This window comes from Arachis duranensis, chromosome 3, assembly GCF_000817695.3.
Source record: "Arachis duranensis cultivar V14167 chromosome 3, aradu.V14167.gnm2.J7QH, whole genome shotgun sequence".
Taxonomy (NCBI): Eukaryota; Viridiplantae; Streptophyta; class Magnoliopsida; order Fabales; family Fabaceae; genus Arachis; species Arachis duranensis.
Window position 1 is genome coordinate 88,504,839 of NC_029774.3, and position 5,145 is coordinate 88,509,983.

Below are 5,145 nucleotides of genomic sequence, written 5' to 3' on the forward strand. Positions count from 1 at the left end.
GGGTATGGTGCTGGGAAAAATTGTTTTGTGTGGCTTGATATGGTCTTTGGTTGGAGAGTTGGTAAGTGGAGTTGTTGAAGTGGTTAGAGTTGTGAGGTATATGATCTTGGCTCTGGTTTTGTTGATTTCTCCACCCAAAATTTGGGTGATTCTTCCAACCAGGATTGTAGGTTTTAGAGTATGGATCATGGGCTTGTCTTGATGAGTTTCCAATATAATTGACTTGCTCCCAATCACTTCCTTCTTCTACATTCGACTCTTCTTGGGATGGTGATTGAGTGTGGACTGCTGCAACTTGGTTTTTCTCCATCTTCTTGGTGAGATCTGCCAATTGCTTAGTGATCATCTTATTTTGGGCCAGAATTACATCTATGTGGTTCAGCTCCATCACTCCTCTATTGTTGCTTCTGTAAGAGGCATAGAAATATTCATTATTAGCCACTATTTCAATGACATCAATGGCTTCCTCTACTGTATTTTTCTTGTTGAGAGAGCCTCTAGAAGAGTGATCTAAGGCTTTCTTTGACTCTTGTGACAGCCCTTCATAGAAGATATGCAGTTGTACCCATTCATTAAACATGTCAGGGGGGCATTTCCTTGTTAGCTCCTTGTATCGTTCCCATGCTTCATAGAGAGTTTCACCATCTTGTTGCTTAAATGTTTGGACCTCAGCCCTCAACCTATTGACTCTTTGAGGAGGGTAGAACCTTGCCAAGAACTTGTTTACCACATCTTTCCAAGTTGTTAAACTTTCCTTAGGGAAGGATTCTAGCCACTTTGTTGCCTTGTCCCTGAGGGAAAAGGGAAATAACAGCAGCTTGTAGGTATCTGGTTGGACACCATTAGATTTCACTGTATCACATATTCTCAGGAAAGTGGTTAGATGTTGGTTGGGATCTTCTTGGGAACTTTCTCCAAAAGAACAATTGTTTTGCACATGAGTAATGAGTTAAGGATTTATCTCAAAGTTATTGACATGAATGGTTGGTTTTAGAATGCTACTACTACAGTTTCCTGGGTTTGGGTTGATGTAAGAGCCTAAAACTCTTCTCTCATTTCCAGCATGATTGCCTGCACCTTCTCTGGCATGATTATGCACCTCTCCCTCATGGTGGTTCTCCATATCATCCTCCATATTCATATCTAAGTCCTTCTTTTCTTCCTCTGCACAAATAACCTTTTTCGCTCTTGATTCCCTCCTTAGTCTAAGGAAGGTCCTCTCAGGTTCACTATCAAAAGAGGTTGAAGTTTCTCCTCCTCTACCTGTCATGCACTCAGCAAACATAGACAAACAGCAAGTGGAAAATTCACTAAAAATTATAGTTAGCTTGGTTAGTGCAATTAATCAAATAGTTAGTGGATTAGTGTGCTCAAAATAAAGAAATACAGAAGAACAACTTAAAATTGCAGAAGATAAAAGTAAACAGCTAAAATTGAAACTTAATTAACAAAAGAAAAGAAAATTGTTCAATCTAGTTATTCTCCAATTTAATCATTGTCAATACAAAACCAATCCCCGGCAATGGCGCCATAAACTTGATACACGAAAATTTGTCTCTCAATAGATTTCCACCGGCAAGTGCACCGGATTGTCGTCAAGTAAAAACTCACAGTAGAGTAAGGTCAAATCCCATAGGGATTGGTTGGTTGATCAACTTTAATTAGAGAATTGTTCTAGTTGAACTGAATCAGATTTTGAATTTAGGTTGCAGAATGTAAATTGGCGGGAAACTTAAAGTGCAAGAAATTTAAATAACTGAATGTAAATAACAGAAATTAAATGGAAGAAGGGAAATTACATGGAATTAAAGTATAGAAGCTTAAATTGCAAGAAATTAAATGGGAATGGGGTTTGTTAAGCATAATTGTAACAACAGAATTAAGAGGATGGGTGAGATCAGAAATGGGAAGTTCATTGGGGTCAGGAGATGTTATAATCCTCCGGATCAAGTTCATTTTCATCTCTTCCTCAATCAATGCATTCATTGATCTCCTTGGAAATCTTAGGTGAATGGATCCCAATCCCTTGGCAATCCACTTTCTCTAAGCTTGAACAATTGCCCAATTCCTTGATTTAGATGCTCATGGGAAGAGATGAAGTATAGTCACTGATTATACCACACACATTCATAGATAAAAGTATTGGTAGGATTACATGTCACTATATCCATCTAACCCCCAACCTAATCCAATGTGAGAAAGAATTCAAGCATAATTCTCGGATTTCTCTTCCAAGCCTATCACAAAACTCAATTACATTCAATTTCTTTCCTAAGACAATTGAATGATTGAATGAAGAACAAAATCTTTCTAGTAGATCAAGAGAAAAGATAGAAGAAGAATGAAAACTAGTATTGATCCATTGAATTACAACAGAGCTCCCTAACCCAATGAAGATGGGTTTAGTTGTTCATAGCTCAATTCAAATGAAAATGAAAGAAAAGTATAGAAAAAGTGCAGAAAATACAAAAGAAATGATTGCAGAGTCTAATTCTAGATCTAGTTCCCAGTCTGCCAAAAAGCTCCTTCTAACTTGAACTCTCTACTATGTATACACTTTCTTCAATTGGTTTTCAAGTCTTGGACGTGGGCCTTGGCCTTTTGTTGAAGCAGATTGAAGTGGATCTCGGTGATGTAGATGAGAGAGATACTCAATTGCATAGTTCTGGTATCAATGTTAGGGTCAACGTTTTTAAGCAAATGTTGGGTCAAATGTTCTTTTAAAGAAAATGGATTCTGGGTGTTTCAAGCAATGTTTGACTCAACGTTGGGGTACCAACGTTAGCCTGTTCACGCGTATGCGTTGCTCACGCGTATGCGTGAATGGTCGATTTTGCCATTCCACGCGTATGCGTTCCATATGCGTGCACGAGGTTGGAACGAAAATGCACATCCACGCGTACGCCTCATCAACGCGTACGTGTCACTGCAAATCTCCCAACTTCAAGGTTTTGAATAATTATCACAAACGTTGGACTCAACGTTGGCTTGGCAATTGGCCAATCCACCCGTGCGCGTCACCCACGCGTACGCATGGATTGTTTTTTTCAATTTCCAGATAGTAAAACGTTTGTGGTAACGTTGGTGTACCAACGTTCTCTCCAAGGTTGGCACCAGAACATTTTACAGTTTTGCATTGCTTTTCCCCCAACATTTGAGGCAACGTTGGTGAGCCTATTTGTGCCACCAACGTTGCTTCCTCTTCTTCCTTCCATGGCCATTCTTTCTTGCTTTCCATGCTTCTTCCTTGCTTCTTTTCACCTATCATCGACCAATACATGCATCAAAGCTTTGCTAGATTCACAAGAGTTTGCATCAATCTTAACACACAAGTAAATAGATCATGAATCCCATGAAAATGCATCCAATGAATGAATCAATGGTATGCCTGAACTTTTCATCCAAACACTTATTTATCAAGAAAGTGCATAAAACCTAATAAAAACAAAAGAAAAAGGCTAATGAAACTAGCCTAAGATGCCTTGGCATCAGTAATTTAGGGTTGTTAGTTGGTTTTAGGACCAATTATGTCCACTTGACTTAACCCTCCGATGTTAGAGGATGACTAAGTGGAACTAACCCTTTGCAATTATCATGTTGTGGTCAATGACCTGGATAGGAAGCCTTGACTCTTAATCCTTTTTAGGAGTGTCTTTTAGCATTTATACTTCTTTAGTTGTTAGTTTTATTTTCTTGCACATTTATATTTCTTGTTCATCATTCTCAAAACCCCCAAAAATATCTCATAACCAATAATATGCACACTTCCCTACAATTCCTTTGAGAGACTACCCGAGGTTTAAATACTCTTGATTTTTATTGGTTTGACTTATGTGATAAACAAATTAAACTTTGATTTAAGTGACAAACTGGTGCACGAAATTGTGATCTCTAACAATGGCATTCAACTTGGTATGCGCATCTACTAACTCGGTACTTTCTTCACAACTCCGCACAACTATCCAGCAAGTGCACTGGGTCGTCCAAGTAATAAACCTTACGTGAGTAAGGGTTGATCCCACGGAGATTGTTGGTATGAAGCAAGCTATGGTCATCTTGTAGATCTCAGTTAGGCTGATTCAAATGGTTATATTGGTTTTCGAATAATAATAATAAATAAACAGAAAATAAGGATAGAAATACTTATGTAAATCATTGGTGGGAATTTCAGATAAGTGTATGGAGATGCTTTGTCCCTGTTGGATCTCTGCTTTCCTACTGTCTTCCTTCAATCCTTCTTACTCCTTTCCATGGCAAGCTGTATGTAGGGCATCACCGTTGTCAATGGCTACATCCCATCCTCTCAGTGAAAATGGTCCAAATGCTGATGAGCAGATAATTTGTATACTTTTTGGCATTGTTTTTAGTATGTTTTTGTTATGATCTAGTTAGTTTTTAGTATATTTTTATTAGTTTTTAGTTAAAATTCACTTTTCTGGACTTTACTATGAGTTTGTGTGTTTTTCTGTGATTTCAGGTATTTTCTGGCTGAAATTGAGGGACCTGAGCAAAAATCTGATTCAGAGACCAAAAAGGACTGCAGATGCTGTTGGATTCTGACCTCCCTGCACTCGAAGTGGATTTTCTGGAGCTACAGAGGCCCAATTGGCGCGCTCTCAACGGCGTTGGAAAGTAGACATCCTGGGCTTTCCAGCAATATATGATAGTCCATACTTTGCCCAAGATTTGATGGCCCAAACCGGCGTTCAAAGTCACCTTCAAGATTTCTAGCGTTAAACGCTGGAACTGGCACCCAAATGGGAGTTAAACGCCCAAACTGGCACTAAAGCTGGCGTTTAACTCCAAGAAGAATCTCTACACGAAAATGCTTCAATGCTCAACCCCAAGCACATACCAAGTGGGCCCGGAAGTGGATTTTTATGTCATTTACTCATTTCTGTACACCTTAGGTTACTAGTTTTCTATAAGTAGGACCTTTGACTATTGTATTAGAAATCTTATGATCACTTTAGATCTCTAGATCATCTTTGGACGTTTAGTTCTTAGATCATTGGGAGGCTGGCCATTCGGCCATGCCTAGACCTTGTTCTTATGTATTTTCAACGGTGGAGTTTCTACACACCATAGATTAAGGTGTGGAGCTCTGCTGTACCTCGAGTATTAATGCAATTACTATTGTTCTTC

The 5,145-nt window shown here is 38.8% G+C and overlaps 1 non-coding gene across 1 annotated transcript; it reads left to right on the plus strand.

Moving 5' to 3' along the window:
• The first annotated feature begins 578 nt into the window (after positions 1–578).
• LOC127746072 (small nucleolar RNA R71) lies at positions 579–682 on the plus strand. Its single transcript, XR_008007692.1, has one exon. It is a non-coding gene; the product is annotated as a small nucleolar RNA R71 (small nucleolar RNA).
• Positions 683–5,145: the final 4,463 nt, after the last annotated feature.